This window comes from Desmodus rotundus, chromosome 1, assembly GCF_022682495.2.
Source record: "Desmodus rotundus isolate HL8 chromosome 1, HLdesRot8A.1, whole genome shotgun sequence".
NCBI lineage: Eukaryota > Metazoa > Chordata > Mammalia > Chiroptera > Phyllostomidae > Desmodus > Desmodus rotundus.
This window is the reverse complement of record NC_071387.1, coordinates 53,865,705-53,883,850: the sequence shown is the minus strand read 5'-3', so window position 1 is coordinate 53,883,850 and position 18,146 is coordinate 53,865,705. Positions and strand designations below refer to the sequence as shown.

General features: G+C 45.7%; 1 long non-coding RNA gene across 1 annotated transcript; it reads left to right on the top strand.

Moving 5' to 3' along the window:
* Window positions 1–9,638: 9,638 nt before the first annotated feature.
* On the top strand, window positions 9,639–13,579 carry LOC139440927 (uncharacterized). The gene is made up of 2 exons (XR_011651244.1): window positions 9,639–9,744; window positions 12,825–13,579. It is a non-coding gene; the product is annotated as an uncharacterized lncRNA (long non-coding RNA).
* The last annotated feature ends 4,567 nt before the right edge of the window (window positions 13,580–18,146 follow it).

Genomic DNA, 18,146 nt, shown 5'->3' with positions numbered 1-18,146 from the left:
TACATTTTAAACGAACGGATTCTGCCTGAGAAACATCAACAAGAAGCGAAAAGTGAAACTTGCCACTGAGGGTTCCTGTAAATCAGCTTTTTAAAAAGAAGGCTTCAATAATTACTTCAACGTTCGCTATGCTTTTTTGAAAAATCTCTCCCTAGGATGTTTATCGATTTGAGAGAGAGGAGAAAGGAGAGAGGGGGAGAGAGAGAGAGGCCGGGGTGGGGGCGGGGGAGACCATGGGTGTAAAAGAAACATTGATTAGTTGCCTCCCCCAGCACCCCGACCCAGGATGGAGCACCAGGTAGTGCCCTGACCAGAGTCCAGCTGCAACGTTGGGTCTACCGGAGGACTCCCCAACCGATTGACCCACCGGCCAGGGCTATCCGAACTGTTTTTAAACAAGGTTTAAAACAAACCAACGCCTGAAATAATCACAAAGATTTCAGATGGTTCTACCTGTAGAGTCCAGACACCTTAAACTCTGCCACCAGTTTCCCCGCCTTTCAATAAAAGCTGTTACAAGAAAACAGAACTTGACATAATTTTGCAACATATAGAAAGTAAAACGACAGGCCAATATGGCTTTGGTTTTTTTTTTTCTAGAAAGTGTGTGTGTGTGTGTAATAGAGGAAATATATTTTTAAATGGGGTATGGTGAGACTTACTCAGAGTTCCTCGACATAATGAAACTTTAATTGCCTCGTCATTAAAAGAACTTCCCATCACAGGTTACAACTTAAAAGAATGTTCCACGTTCCTGCTGTCTTCCATTCAGGTTGGGGTAGCACATGCCAGTGAGAGTTAAGAAAACCCTTCTGGTAATTCTGAGCAGTGGATGAGCCCAAGCTGAAAACCATGTGCCCATGTGACTCACACAGAGGGTGGTGTAATTTACTTAAGCATTCCCGTGATTAGGTTTTTAGGTGCTTGCCTCTTTCTCCTCCCCTCCTTCTTTCTTTCTTTGTAATTTTGAAATTGATATATTGAACTCTCCATTGTTTGCCTTTCCTACTTATCCATTTCCACTGCAATTCAAAAAACTATAATGAATGAATATTGAGATGTCCATTGGCTTTGTTATGGCATTTCCTTCCCAAGTAAGAATTTTCATTCTCAGAATAGCACATATTTTCATTTTATTTATTTTATTTTTAGAGGGAAGGGAAGAAGAAAGAGGGAGAGAAACATTGATATGTGAAAGAAACACCAATTCACTGCCTCTTGCATGACCCCAGGTGGGAACCTGGCCCACAAACTAGGCACATCAGGACCAGGAATCGAACCAGCAACCTTTGGGTTTGCTGAATGGTGCCTAACCCACTGACCCACACCAATTACGGCACATATTTTCACGTTTAACTTTGAAAAATACGAAGTGATATTGCCTTAAAAATCTGGTGGGGAATGTGAAATTCTCTTTAACCTCAATAAAATCACTATAGACTTGAGAGATTCAGCTCAAAATGTGCCCTCTTGCAACTTTCTTTTTGAGGTGACATAGTGGAATAGAGCAATGTTTTCCCAAGTTTAGTTCCTCTCATATTTTCTATTTAATATTCCATTTTTCTAAAAATGACCATCAGTGACCATGAGGACATATATTTCATGACCTGCTAGTGTGGTCATGGCTATTGAGTTAGAAAAAACTGGCTCTAGAGCTATCTACCACTTAATAGCTGAGTAATTTGGGGCAAATAATTTACTGAGTAGTCAGATGCCATCCTCTTAGACAGCATCTATGACCTATGAATGATTTTCAAAACGGTGGGGGACGTTTAGTTTTTTGTTTGTTTTACCCAGTGTTCAGGATGTACATATAGATGATCAATAGGAGAGACAGGAGGCAAATGGAACTGACCTTTCTCTGTTGATGGGAATGGAAGGTTTTGCTCATCTAAGGACTCAGTGATTTACATATTAGTAATCTGAGGATTTGTGATCTTGATCATCTCACCCACCTGTTCCTGCCTTTCAGCCACTGTATTTCTGTTTTTAAATTTTTACTGTATTTTTTCCACTGCCATCAATCCCCTTATACCTCCCTCCGCCTGCAATCACCACACTGTTGTCTATGTCCACCAGTCCTTTTTCCTTTTGCTCAATCCCTCCATCCCCTAACCTCTCTTCCCAACCCACCTTAGCTGCTATCCTGCTCTCAGATACTGAGTCTGTCTCTGTTTTGTTTGTTAGTTCAGTTTGTTCATTAGATTCCACATATAAGTGAAATCATATGGTATTTGTCCTTCTCTGACCAGCTTATTTCACTTGGCATAATGTTCTCCAGGTCCATCCATACTATTGGAAAAGGTAAAATTTTCTTTTTTTATGGCAGAGTAGTATTCCAGTGTGTAAGTTTCCCATAATTGTTTTATTCACTCATTTACTGATGGACACTTGGTCTGCTTCCATATCTTGGTGATTGTGAATAATGCTGCAATGAACATAGATAGGGGTGCTTATGTTCTTCTAAGTTAGTGTTTTGGGTTTCTTGGGATATATTACCAGAAGTGGGATCGCTGGGTCAAAAGGCAGATCCATTTTTCATTTTGGGAGGTGTCTCCATACTGCTTTCCATAGTGGCTGCACCAATCTGCATTCCTACCAACAGGGCAAAAGAGTTCCCTTTTCTCTACATCCTCACCAGCACTTGTTGTTTGTTGATTTATTGATGATAACCATTCTTTTTTTTTTGTCATTTTTATTTTATTTTTTTAATTAAACATTTCTTATTGCTGTTCAATTACAGTTGTCTGCATTTTCTCCCCACCCCTCCACCCCACCCCAGCCAAACCCCCCTCCCTCCCCCACCTCCACCCTCCCCCTTGGTTTTGTCCATGTAACCTTTATAGGAGTTCCTGAAGACCCCTCTCCCCACTCTCTCTCCCCCCTCCCCTCTGGTTATTGTTAGATTGCTCTTAACTTCAATGTCTCTGGTTATATTTTGTTTGCTTTTTTCTTTTGTTGATTATGTTCCAGTTAAAGGTGAGATCATATGGTATTTGTCCCTCACAGTCTGGCTTATTTTACTTAGCATAATGCTCTCCAGTTCCATCCATGCTGTTGCAAAGGTTAGGAACTCCTTCTTTCTCTCTGCTGCGTAGAATTTCATTGTGTAAATGTACCATAGTTTTTTGATCCACTCATTTACTGATGGGCACTTAGGTTGCTTCCAGTACTTGGCTATTGTCAATTGTGCTGCTATGAACATTGGGGTGCATAGGTTCTTTTGGATTGGTGATTCAGGGTTCTTAGGGTATAATCCCAGCAGTGGAATTGCTGGGTCAAAAGGCAGTTCCATTTTTAGTTTTCTGAGAAAATTCCATACTGTTTTCCACAGTGACCTCACCAGTCTGCATTCCCACCAACAACGTACTAGGGTTCGCTTTTCTCCACATCCTCTCCAACATTTGTTTGTTGATTTGTTTATGTTGGCCACTCTGACCGGTGTGAGGTGGTACCTCATTGTGGTTTTAATTTGCATCTCTCTAATGGCTAGTGATGCTGAGCATCTTTTCATATGTCTCTGGGCCCTCTGTATGTCCTCCTTGGAGAAGTGTCTGTTCAAGTTCTTTGCCCATTTTACAATTGGGTTGTTTGTCTCCCTGGAGTGGAGTAGTTTGAGTTCTTTTTATGTTTTGGAGATCAGGCCCTTGTCTGAGGTATCATTGGCAAATATGTTTTCCCATACTGTTGGTTCTCTTTTCATTTTAATGCTGTTTTCTTTAGCCATGCAGAAGCTTTTTATGTTGATGAGGTCCCACTTGTTTATTCTTTCCTTTATGTCCCTATGATGATGGCCATTCTGACAGGTGTGAGGTGATATCTCATTGTAGTTGTAATTTGCATTTCTCTGATGGCTAGTGACATTGAGCATCTTTTCATATGTCTACTGGCCATCTGTATGTCCTCTTTGGAGAAGTGTCTATTCAGAACCTTTGCCTATTTTTAATTGGATTGATTTTTCTTTTTTGGTGTTGAGTTTGTAAGTTCTTTATAAGTTGTAGATATTCACCCCTTATCAGATGTATTGGAGAATATGTTAGCCCATTCTGTGGGCTGACTTTTTCCTTTGTTGATGGTCTCCTTTGATGTAGTCCCATTTGTTTATTTTTTCTCTGGTTTCCCTTGCCTGGGGAGATATATCAGATAAAATATTGCTATGAGCAATGTCCAAGATTTTCCTGCCTATGTTCTCTTCTAGGATATTTATGGTTTCAGGTCTAACATTTAAGTCTTTAATCTATTTTGAATTTATTCTTGTGTGTGGTGTGAGAAGGTGGTCTAGTTTCATTTTTCTACATGTAGCTGTTCAATTTTCTCAACAGCATTTATTGAATAAACTATCTTTAGCCCATTGTAAGTGCTTGCTTCCGTGTCAAATATTGACTATAAATGTGTGGGTTTATTTCTGGGCACTCTATTCTGTTCTATTGATCTATGCATCTATTTTTATACCAGTACCATGCTGTTTTGATTGCTATAGCCTTAAAGGATAGTTTGATATTAAGTAGCATGATTTCTCCACCTTTGTTTTTCTTTGTCAGTATCATTGTTGCTATGTGAGGCCTTTTGTGGTTCCATGTAAATTTTTGAAATATTTGTTCTAGTTATGTGAAATATGACATTGGAATCTTGATAGGAATTGCATTGAATCTATAGATTGCTTTGGGTAGGATGGACATTTTAATGATGTCAGTTCTTCCTATCCATGGACAAGGTATGTGCTTCCACTTATTTGTACCTTCTTTAATTTCTTTTTTCAGTGTCTCATAATTTTCTAATTACAAGTCTTTTACATCTTAGTTAGATTTATTCCTAGGTATTTTATTCTTTTTGAAGCAATTGTGATGGTATTGTTTTCTTAATTTCCCTTTCTGTTAGTTCATTGTTGGCATATAAAAATGCAACTGATTTCTGGATGCTAATTTTGTATCCTGCTACTTTACTGAATTTATTTATCAGTTCTAGTAGTTTCTTGGTGGAATCTTTGGGGTTCTTTATGTATTGTATCATATTATTTGCAAAGAAAGACAGTTTTACTTCTTCATTCCCAATATAGATGTCTTTTGTTTCTATTTCTTGTCTGATTGCTGTGTCTAGGACTTCCAGTACCACCCTTTACACTATCTCTACCCATTCCACTAAAACAAGAGAGATCTTCCTTTTCTGTCCTGATCTCAGAAGGAGGGTAGATTCCAGGGTCTTACAACTGGGCCTGAAGTGATGCTAACAATTTCCAGTAAACCTTCTTGTTCATCAAAAACAGGATAGTCCTGGATGATGTGACTCAGTTGGTTGGAATGTCATCCCATACACCAAAAGGTTGTGGGGTTGGATTCCCTGTCAGAGCACACACCTAGGCTGTGGGTTCAATCCCTGGTTGGGGTATGGAAGGGAAGCAACCAATAGATGTTTCTCTCTCATATCAATGTTTCTCTTTGTCTTTCTCTTCCTTCCTCTCTCTCTAAAATCAATAAACATATTTTACCTTTATTTTACCATATTTTGCTGCCCTCTTAAATTATTGTCATCTCTGATTACTCCATTTCAATAGCAAACCTCAACCAACCAAAGCATCACTTTTTTCACCTATCAAATTAACAAAACAAAATGCAATAATTATAATGAAGAGAAAAATAACAGTAATAGTAAAACATATAACATTCTTTATATGTCAGAACTTTGTATTGGTGATTTACATATATCAGCTCATTTAAATTTTTCAACAATCCTATGAGAAAGATACTACTATTGCTCCCATCTTAGAGATATGGATACTGAGGCACAGAGCCTAAGTACTGGTCTAAGCTTCCACAGCTAGGACATGGCACAGCTGCATTTCAAACCCAGATACTCTGGCTCTAATATCTATGCTCCTAACTGCTGTACAAGTGTGGTAAAATTAGCATCCTTATTCACACCTGGTGGCATTGTGACTTTGTTCAACCTCAAAGATTTAAATATAGAGTTATCATATGACTCAGTAATTTCACTCCTACATATTCTTTTCTAAGAGAATTGAAAACATATATACAAAAACTTGTACACAAATGTTCACAGCAGCGTTATTTATAATAGCAAAAAAGTGGGAACAACCCAAATGTCCATCAATTTTGAACTGATAGAAAAATATGGTATACCCATACACTGGCATATTATTTGGCCACACAAAGTAATGAAGTACTAAAAAATGCTACAACTTGGATGAACCCTGAAAACCTTTATGCTACGTGAAAGAAGTCATACACGAAAAGCCACATACTGTATGACTCCATTTATATGAACTGTTTAGAAGAGGCAAATCTATTGAGACAGAAAGATCAGGATTTGCTCAGGGCTAGAGGAAGGGGGAGAATGGGTAGTGACAGCTAATGGTATGGGGTTTCTGTTTGGTGTGATGAAAATGTTATGGAATTAGATAGCGGTGATGGTGGTACAACCTTTTAAAGATACTAAAAGTTTCTAAATTGTACACTTAAAATGGTGAATTTTATGTTCGTGAATTACATCTCAATTTAAAATTTTCTAGGTAGGGAGAGAACAGATCTTGAATTCACTGTTGCCATTATATTATACTGCCACTTGGTGTCACTGTTGAGGAATGGACAAAACCCAGACAAGCCTGGTCAAAGCTCAGTGATGCTCTCCGCTGGTTCAGATAATGTCCAGGCTATAGGCCCCATGATTGAGTGTAAAGTTAAATTTCAGACCATGTTCCCCAGAGCATGGGAAACACCATTCCAGAAAAACTTCCTATTGAAGCGCTTCTAGCTTCAGCCTCACACGCTGTACAACTACTTGCCCTCCATCACAGAGTGAGGTTCTTGGATAACTCTGGGTCCCATGTTAATAGAGAAATTCATACTCTTTACAAAAACATCTCTGTTAAAAAGAAATACCTCTAAGCATACCTTCAACTTTCAAAAACTTTGTTTTTTAAACTACCAACACTTTATGGATATACAGGGAAATATTGAGTAACTTTCCTTTCTAGGGTAGGAGATGTTCAATGAGTTAAGGATTTTACATCAATTCTAAGATATTTATACTATTTAACCTAGTATTTACAATCAAAATGCTAAAGAGATACACACACACACACACATATGAAGATGGTCATCATGATGTTATTGCGATAGCACAAAAAGTTAGCAATATCCAACAACAGAAATTGTATACATACTCCCTGAAAATCCAACACCTGTTAAAAATGGAACATATGAATGTTATTTAACAACATGAAAATCATTACGCTATAATGCAAAATGATTTTTAAGCACCTATTTGTACCTGTGTATAAAAACATATTCACCTATGTACACAAATTCATACAATTAGAAATAATGCACATATCAGCTAAAGTTATATTCATTTGATTTGAAATTATTTTAATCCTTTTACCCCACATTCTATAAAATGTGATATATGCGAGGTCTGTCCAGAAGGTATCCAGCCACATAATATGAAAAAGGGAGACATTTATTGAAGAAGATACAAGATACAAGAAATACTGTACATAGGACAGTGATGCCTTAGTCCCCTTCAAAGTAGGCACCTTGGAACCTCACACAGTTCTCCCAATCACTATCAGTTACCCTATCATATTTTCCTGAATCTCATTGATGGTCTGAAATCTCTTTTCCTTCAAAGGTGATTTTAGTTTTGGAAAAAGCCAGAAGTCACAGGGCAACAAATCTGGGCTGTATGGGGGCTGAGTCACCTGGGTGATTTGATGTTTTGCCAAAAAACTCTGCACGAGATGTGATGCATGAGCAGGCATGTTGTCATGATGAAGAAGCTGCCAGTCACCAGTTGCCCATAGCTGTGGCCTTCTGATCATCCAAATATTCTGGTCATCAAGAATATTCTTCTTGAAGAAGAATATTCAAGCTTGATGCAAAATATGATGCAGATTCATTGTTCTATTCACACAGTCATTTTGAATGACATGGCCACACAGTAACATGCTCACTCAACAACATCTACTGCCCCCACTACTACAGTGAAGTCATCATTGTTCACGCATGTGCTTTCCAGTCCACTCTCCTTGGCTGCCAGGTTACACTGATGTTGTGCAAACCATTCTCATTTTATTAACAATAGCCGGACCTTTTCTGGACAGACCTCATGTGTGTACACATACATATACCAAGAGTTCTCTGAATTATCAGGTATATATTCTCATGGTTACCTTTTTCACTTACATTTTAAAATTGTAAACAATTTTAAACATATCATACATACAAGAGTATAATGTGTGTGTACAGTTTAAAGTGTATCCATCGGGCTTCAATCAGGAATCAGAATTATATTCAGTAGGTGTGACTAAAAAGATATTAATGTACACACTATTTAAGGCGGGGGGCGGAGGTTAAGAGAACCATCTGGTTGAGGCATGTCAAACATTAAGTTGAGGTTAAGAACTACCAAGTTCAGAGAGCCTCGGTGCAAGAGTAGGAAGCCTGTGTCATCTCAAGGCTAAAAAGGAAGGAATGAAAGCATTCCCAGAGCTCTGAGAGCTGGAGCCATGGAGGAGGGACCCCTGGTTAAGAGCTGCAGTTGTGGAGAGATACAACCACTGCCAGATTCTTACCCCAAAACAGAAAGAATGGGTAAAACATACCCTACCTCTCTTTCCTCCTGCCTCCAATCTCTTGTGGATGCTTCCATTGTTCAAACCCAAATGGAAACCAGCTGAGGAGAGCCCGGGTGATATTTTCCAAAGAGGTCAGCTTCTGGGGTAAAGGGAAGGGAGGAAAATAGATATGAGGGAAGGCAAACAGAAAACCCACAAAGTGCACCTGCTTTGCCATCCTGGATTTATTCTTGCCCTTTGCTCAAATGAAGAGAAGCTCATCCCTTACACCTGAGAATCACGAAATCTTACTAACCATCAAATTACTTTGAGATGATGTCAGTTTGGGTATACTCTGACCTAGAATCTAACTTATAATATTTGTAAGACATAATACGCTTCATACAAAGTAACAGGGAAGGAAGGGAAGGGAAGGGAAGGGAAGGGAAGGGAAGGGAAGATATAACCAGTTAACATTTTGAATGCAGAGCTACAACAGTCCCTGCCTTTACAACTTGTTACTAAGCAAAAAATTGTAATCAAAGCATCCTACTTCGTTCACTTATGTTTGCCTTGCCCTATGCACTACCTTCAGTAGATCAGGATTTCCTCCCTAGCCCAGTATTGATACTAGAAAGGGGAAGGGAAGGCAAGGAAGGGAGGGGGAGAGAGACAGAAACATCAATGTAAGAGAGAAACATATGCTCTCCCCTCTCAAAGGGAGACTGAACCACAACCTAGGTGCCCGGATCGCGAATTGGACCGGGAATCGAACCGGCAACCTTTTGATATACTTCGATGCTCCAGTGCTCCAACGGAGCCCCAGCCAGGTGCCCTAACTAGAATCGAACCGGTGACCTTCAGGTTTGCAGACTGGTGTGGCTCCAGCCGAGGTAGTTTGCCTCTCTCCTCTCTGAGCTGCCAGTTCTAGGGGCGGGGTGTAGAACACAAATAGCCTAAGACAGCAGCGGGACACTTAAGGAAGCTAAGAGCTGCGCTGATTGGTTGAGGGCCTGTCTTGGCAAGCCAATCCGCTAGGCGAGGCCGGGTTTCCGCCGCAGTTGCGGGGACTCGGAGCCTGAAGGCCTCTGCGGCGATCTCCGAGTCCTCGAGCCTCTCCCCCCGCCTGCCAAGTGAACAAAGGCCAGCCGTGTGGGACCGGGAGGCCACAGGTTGGTGGAGAGCTCGGATCCACGGGTTCGCGGTGTCCAGCGCTAAGCTTGAGGGCGGAGGATTGCAGGCCCGCATTGCGCGCGCAATACTCAAGAGCACCAGCCCTTGCCTCGTCCCCTGCCCCTAGAGCTGAGGAGTATCGACAACCTCGTTTTGGAGTCCATTGCAGTCGCAAGAACTCCTGGCCTTTCCCGTAAGATTGCAATCCAGTCGGGGAGTATAGAGCATTATCAACGGAAATCAGCATACCATTTAGGAAATACCCAAGATACAGTAATTAGGTCCAGAAAAGGCGGGTGGAGTTAAATTAGGGGAAACCTCCCGGCGGAAGCTGTGGGTTCCGGGCTGGAATTTGCAGGGGAAGTGGGCTAATATGAATGGAACGCAAAGACTTATTGAAAATGATTGTAATTATGCAAATAGTCATAAATGTAGGTAATGTGTAATTTGATCAGGAAGTGAGTCAGCGCAGAAATTTGGATGACAGAGGTTGTGGTTATGGGATTGCCGTTTTGTTTTTTTGGTTTCTTTTACAAGTTTCATCAAACCAGGTTCCCAGGGGTGCCTGGAAATTGCAGCCCCAACACTCCTCAGACAGAAATACCCCTTCCCATTGTAATCTATAGCACAGCTTTAACACTGAAATCCTTTTTTAAGGTCTCAGGAGTAATCAAAGGAAAAGTACAGGAGAAGGAACTCAGATCAATATTCTCAGCCCTCTGAGACACTGGTGTCTTAAGTTTTAAGTATCAAGAGATTTGTCATCAATGATAAAAGTGTTGGAACTTTTGAAAGACTTACCTTATACAATTTAGGTAACTTACCTTATAAAAGTTATCCCTATTGCAAGATCACTCTTGCTTATTTCCTCCCCTTGCCCCAGTTTTATTGACAGATAATTGGCATACATCACTGTATAAGTTTAAGGATACAGAATGATGGTTTTGACTTATGTATTGTGAAATGATTACTACACAGGTTCAGCTAACATCATCTCATATAGATACAATAGAAAGAAGGAAAAAGTTTTCTTCCTTGCGATGAGAACTATTAGGATTTACTCTCTTAACAACTTTCCTATACATAGATCATGCATTGGTATGAACTATGGTCATCACTTTTCTAATATAATTTTTGTGAGTGTGAGAGAGATTGAGAGTACTCTGAACACCTAAAAGAAGCTCCCAGACTTTGGGAAATGGCTTTGTTAGGGTGATAAAGGTTGAAAATACTGAACACCAGGGTATACTTTACAAGATGTTGTACACTCGTTTTCAGGTGTGATATTCCCTGAGGACCACGGTCTAGACCCAAGAGAACAAGGCCCAGAAAGATGTAAACATAAATCCTAACTTTCCAGTTTCTCTTCCCTAGATGGCTGACATGAGGACCCTCCCTGAACTTCAGGGGAGGTCCCGTGCCTTAATAAATAGGAGCACTGTAAGACACAGGTCTGTGACATACTGTGTGTGTATATAGGAATGGGATTAGAGGGCATTAGATTAGAGGGCATGGGATTAGATTCCTTTATAAATGTTTGCAACATATGTAAAAAGTCAGTTATCCACTCCTATGTACAGAAAAAAAAAAAAGAAATGGCAAGTGACATGATCTACCCTTTCTCTTGTGTTGCTCATTGCTTTCTGCAAAGTTTTATTGGAAAGATATACCATGAGACTGCCGAGATAGATAATACATTGCTTCTGCCTTCAGGCAAGTTCAGAAATGCTGCTAGAGACAAATGACATGGGCCTGTCAGAGTTTGCAGAATGGAGAGAATTTATGCTAGATCTTAGCAGGTGGCCTCCAATTCTGGGCACAGAATGGAGTTGGGGTTGTGGCTGAGGGGGAGGGAACCTCATGACCTCCCAGGCCTGTTCAGGGTAGTGGCTCTTCTCCCTGGTGAGTGACTGGCCTCCTGTTCCCAACATTAAAGCCGACTCTGGATCGGAGGTCCCTGTAATTCCAGGGTGCATCTTTGGCAGAATACAAGTGAGCCTCTGAAGTCTGGCTTGCAGTTCCCACTCACCTGAAGCCCTTACTAGCAGGGATACCCATTCCACCTGGCATGAAATGTTCTCCCTCCATTCTTCTCCCCAGTTAGCCAAGATTTCCTGATAGGAATATGGATATGGTAAACAGGAGCTCCGAAGACTTCCCACAGAACACATGAATCCTGGATAAAAAGCATTAATACTGGCCACTCTGACCCAAGGTTTACCAGCCTGCTCAACAGCTCACCAAAGAGAATCAGTAACATTGTTGAGGAGGGTAGAGAAGTTGTAATGTCCTTGAATTTTGCATCCTGAAAGTAAAAATCAACAACTGAAGGTCTTTTGTATCTGCCCAATTGGATTAAGAACAAAAAACTGGAGTACTGATGTCCTAGAATTGACAGCCCACTTAAGAACTTCTTAAGTAACATAAATAAGATAGCACCATATATTCATTTAAAAATTGTGTTTCCCAGGATACTTAATTCTTTATGTTTACCCCCTTGAGAACTTCAGCAGTAGCTTTAAGAAAACAAAGGCGAAAATAGAGGAAGATAGCCAAAGGATATCAGCAGTGGGTGGCTGGAAATATGGGTTATGTAGGTGAGGGGCAGGGCTAACGGGAAGACTATTGATATAGTGACCCTGAGATACTTAAAACTCTTAAAACACAAATGCAAGGAGCACAGAGAAATCTGTCCTTAAAGTGCACAATGTATCTTCTGAATTATCCCTCCTCAGAAAAAAAGATTCTATCATCCATCTGTACAAAAAGTAAAAGGATAGGTGGTATTCACCCTATTTCTCAAAAAAAGATTTTTTTTTCTGTTTGTGTGTTTTTAAGTATTCAGTTCTTCAAGATTTATAGTGGAAATAGAATCATGAAACATGGAACCATGTACTTACAGAGCAGAAGGTTCTGCAAATCATCTAGTTCAATCAGCTGGTGTCAGTAAATGACAGCCAAGCCAGGTCAAAGTTCTTTTTTTTAATGTTCTGATAAACTCATGAGAGCCCAAAGCAGAGCATGTGAGGATATGTGTAGAATACATTGTTTTAAGCCTCTTTGCTTTTTTATGTTTTAGATCAAGATGGGGTTTATATTTTCAAAATCTATGAATGAAAACATGAAAACCCAACAGGAGTTCATGCTTATGAATGCTCGACCTCAGGTACATTTTTAAATACTTAACATTTTATGTTGTTACAGTAGTTAAAGTTTCTAACACATGTGCTCTAGCAGTATGTTTCTTAGACCCCAAAAGGTAAAATGCTCTTGGCACCCTCAAAGCCAAGTTATTAATTATCTGGTGAATGAGCTTCTGATAATCTCCAATCCAGATACTTGTGTAAAAATTTCCATAATATAGGAAGAGACAACTGCTTAGAGTAGGCAGAATGATACCCGCCCCCCCAAGATATCTGCATCCTGATCCCCTGTGAAGATTTTTCCTTACATGGCAAAAGGGACTTTGCAATGTGATTGAGTTAAGGAGTTTGAGATGCAGAAGATGCTGGATTATGCAGTAGATGCAGTAGATGGTGGATTACCTGGATGGGCCAAATGTAATCATAAGGGTCTTTATAAGGGAAAGAGGGAAGCAAGAGAGCCAGAGAAGGGAAGAGGGGTGGGGGAGAGATTTGAAGACGCTATGCTGCTGGCATTGAAGATGGAGTAAAGGACCACGGGCCAAGGATCACAACCAGCCTCTAGAAAATAGAAAAGACAAGGATATGGATTCTCCCCTAGACCCTCCAGAGGGAATGCACTCACACCAGCCCATTTTGAACTTCTGACCTCCAGAACTGTAAGATAATAAATTTGTGTTGTTTTAAGCCACACGTTTGATTATCTGTTATATACCAATAGGAAATTAATGTAGAGTATGGAAACTTGACACTGGATTTATACATAAACAATCAAAGCAAAGTAGAAGATGGTCTAATTGCCCAATACAGGTGTCAAAAGGTACTTTAAAATGTCATATGCCAAAATTGAGTGCTAAAAGTTGGACTGGAATTACCATCCTAAGATTTCAAATAAAAACCTCTATGCCTCTGTGGTTCCCTGTAGCTCTGATAGAAGTTCCCACTGTGAGGCAACATAGTGAGTGCTTAAAAGTGAGGGCTAAAGTTACAATCCCTGGGTTTGAACCCTACCCTGCCCCGAGGCTGCAGATTTGGACCAGGCGGCTTTAACGCTCTAAAGTCTGTGCTAAACCACCCAAGAAGGGAGTGTGACTGCTTCGACCTCAGTCCCCCAGATCTCGAACCCCCTTCTCCGTGAAGGAATCAGCGGCCTCTAGTTCTTGGTGCCCGCAAAAGGCATTCACCTGCGGTCAACCTGGGCCCAGGCGAGCAGGACCAGGCCCCGTGGCAGGAGCCAGGGGAGTCAATAGCAGCCCCTGCGGCCAGTCCTCGTGCTTTCCCGGGGCCTGTCTCGGGCCCGGGCACCCTCTCTCTCCTGGAGAGTGCCCAGTCCGTCCCTTGACACCCATGGGACACCTGCATCCCGCGATAAGCGGCCCTCTGCCTCCTCGGGCCTCCGAACGCTGGGGCCGGGGGCGAGTCACTGGCCTAAGTTGTGGGAAACACGCAGACCCCTCCGTCCTGTCCTCCCCACTGCGAAGATCCCCCTGTTCTTCCATCCGTAAGGGGAACCCCCCTTACGGATGGAGGAACAGAGGGGAGGCCCCCAGGAGATGGCTTTTGTCAGTTCCGTGGCTGGCTGGTTTCGGGCCAAGGTGCGAGGCCGGGCACGCCCAGGGCAGGCCCCCACACGAAGCCTCCCTCGGGGCCTGTGCCTGACCCTTGAGATATCATCCCAGGTTCACAGGGTCCCTGGAGTCGTGTCCGTGGAACTGGATGCACTCCCTGTACCCCTGAGTACCGCGCGTTTTCCCGTGGACCACACTCCCCAGCAGGTCTCCCACCCCTCAAAGGCAGAGTGCCCAAGGAAGAACTAGGGACCGAGGGCCGAGCCGTGGGACTGGCGAGGGTTCCGCTCCAGGTGCAGTGGGCCCGGAGGGTCGGGACCCATGGCCGCAGACAGGTTCTCCGGTGGGGAGTCAGGCCTGCGCTCTGCCTGTACGGCTAAGAGTCTGGCTTTGGCGGGCACTCCCTAGGCCTGCCCCGAGACTGCCCACTGGGACCGGGCAGCTTTAACACTCTAAAGTCTGTGCTAAACCACCCAAGAACGGAGTGTGACCGCTTCGACCTCAGTCCCCCAGATCTCGGACCCCCTTCTCTGTGAAGAAATCGGCGGCCTCCTGTCCTTGGTGTCCGCAAAGGGCATTCACCTGCGGTGAACCTGGGCCCGGGCGAGCAGCACTGGGCCCCCTGGTAGGAGCCCGGGGAGGCAATGGAAGCCTCTGCTGCCAGGCCTCGGGCTCTCCCGGGGGAATGTCTCGGGGCGCGGGCACCCTCTCTAGCCTAGAGAGTGCCCACGCCGTCCCTTGACCCCCGCAGGACACCTGCATCCCACAATAAGCGGCCCTCTGCCTCCATGGAGCTCGGACTCCTGGGGCCAGGCTGCCAGTCACCGGGCTAGCTTGCTGGAAACCCTCAGACCCCTCGGTCCCGTCTTCCACACTGCGAAGATCCCGATGTTCTTCCATCCATAAGGGGGGACTCCGGAGGCCCCCCGGAGATGGCTTTTGTCGGAGTCACGCCTGGCCGGTTTCCGGCCAAGACGAGGGCCCTGCGTGCACACCCAGGTCCCCCACCACAAGCCTCCCTCTGGGCAACGTTCCCCACCCTGGAGATATCAGGCCAGGTTCCCAGGGTCCCTGGGCTCGTGACCCGGGAAACGGAAGCCCTCCCTGCGACCCAGAGGACCGTGGCTTTTCCCGTGGGCCACACTTCCCAGCAGTTCTCCCCCCGCCCCCCGCAGAGGCAGAGTGCCCAGGGAGGACCTGGGGACCTGGAGCCAAGGCTGGGGCCAGCCACGGTTCCACACCAGGTGGAGAGGGCCCAAGCGGTGGACACAGGCCCACGAAAATGATCTCCCGGGGGGACTCGGGCCTCGGCCCTGCCTAGGCTGCTATGACTCTTGCTTTGTCTCCAACTGCCCCACCCTGCCCCCAGGTGGCAAACTTGGACCGAGCGGCTTCCACTCTCTAAAATCTGGCCTAAACTACTCGAGAAGCAACTGTGACCGCTGCGACCTCCATCCCCCAGAACTCGAACCCCGCTCCCAGTGAAGGGATCCTCGGCCTCCGGTCCTTGGTGTCTGCAAATGGCATTCACCTGCCGTAAACCTGGGCCAAGTTGAACAGGATCAGGCCCCAGGGCAGGAGCCTGGGGAAGCTCTGGAGGCAAGGGGGCCAGCGCTGGGGATTTTCCCAGGGTCTCTCTCGGGGCCCAAGTGCCCTCTGTCGCCCGGGGAGTGCCCACACCATCCCTTGACCCCCGAAGGACACCTGCCTCAGATGATAAGTGGCCCTCTGCCTCCAGGGGGCTTGGACACATGGGGCTGGTGTGCGAGCAACTGGCCTACGTGGCGGCAAACCCCCAGACCCCTCCGTCCAGTCACCAGCACTGCGAAGATCCCCCTGTTCTTCCATCCGTAAAGGGATCCCCCTTTACGGATGGAAGAACAGGGGGGAGGCCCCCGGGGGATGGCTTTTGTCCAAGCCGGGGCTGCCTGGTTTTGGGCCAAGTCGCAGGCCCCGCATGCGCACCCAGGCCCCCCCACCACAGGCATCCCTCCGGGCAACGTGCCCCGCCCTTGAGATATCAGGCCAGGTTCACAGGGTCCCTGGGCTGGTGTCAGAGTTAACGGAAGCCCTCCCTGCCACCCAGAGGACTGTGGGTTTTCCCGAGGGCCACACTTCCCAGCAGTTCTCCGGCCCCCGCAGAGGCAGAGTGCCCAGGGAGGACCTGGGGACCTGGAGGAGGGGCTGGGGCCGGCCACGGTTCCACACCAGGTGGAGAGGGCCCGAGCAGCGGAACCCACGCCCACGAAAGTGTTTTGTCGGCGGGACTCGGGCCTGGGCCCTGCCCGGGCTGCTGAGTCTTGCTTTGACTCCAACTGCCCCACCCTGCCCCCAGGTAGCAACTTGGACTGAGTGGCTACCATTCTCCAAAATCTGGCCTAAACTACTTGAGAAGGGACTGTGACCCCTGCGACCTCCATCCCCCAGAGCTCGAACCTCGCTTTCAGTGAAGGGATCCTCGGCCTCCGGTTCTTGGTGTCCGCAAATGGCATTCACTTGTGGCGAACCTGGGCCAAGTTGAACAGGACCAGGCCCCAGGGAAGGAGCCTGGGGAAGCCTCTGGAGGCAAGTGGGCCAGCGCTGGGGAATTTCCCGGGGGCTCTCTCCGGTCCCAGGTGCCCTCTGTCGCCCGGGGAGTGCCCAAGCCGTCCCTTGAACCCCGAAGGACACATACATCCCACGATAAGCGGCCATGTGCCTCCAGGGGGCTCGGACACATGGGGCTGGTGTGCAAGCAACTGGCCTACGTGGCGGCAAACCCCCAGACCCATCCGTCCAGTCACCATCACTGAGAAGATCCCCCTGTTCTTCCATCCGTAAAGGGGTCCCCCTTTTTTCCCTGACCCACACTTTCACGCAGGTCTGCCACCCCGCAAAGGCAGAGTGCCCAGGGAAGAACTAGGGACGCGGGGCCAGCACGGGGTGCCGGCCATGGTTCCCCCCCAAGTGCAGCGGGCCCGGGTGGTCCCGACCCAGGCCCAAGGACAGATTCTCCCGTGGGGAGTCAGGCCAGGGCTCCACCTGATGGCTAAAAGTCTAGCTTTGGCAGACACTCCCCCACCCTGCACCGAGGCTATTACTTGGACCTAGCAGCTTCAACTCTGTAAAATCTGTGGTATAGAACTCAATAAGGGAGTGTGACCCATTCAATCTCAGTCTCCCAGAGCTCCAAAGCCTTTCTCTATGAAGCAATCGGCGAACGCCTGTCCTTGGTGTCCGCAAAGGGAATTCACCTGCGGGGAACCTGGACCCTGGCGAACAGGACCAGGCCCCATGGCAGCAGCCCGGGGCAGCTACAGCAGCCACTGTGTCTAGGCCCTGAGATTACCCGGGGACTCTACTAGGACCAGGCACCCAGTCTCTCCTGGAGAGAGCCTTCGGGGTCCCTTGACCCCTCAGGACACCTGAATCTACAGATAAGGGAGCCTCGACCTCCATGGGGTCAGAGCGCTGCTACCGGGGTGCTACCCCCGGGCCAAAGTTGCGGGAAACCCACAGACTCCTCCATCCCGTCCTCCCCAGTGCGAAGATCCCCCTGTTCTTCCATCCGTAAGGGGGACCACCCTTACGGATGGAAGAACATGGTGGAGGCCCCCAGGAGATGCCTTTTCTCCGAGCCGCGGTGAGCCGGTTTCGGGCCAGTATGCCGGGACAGGAATGCCCAGGGCAGGGCCGCACCACAAACCTCTC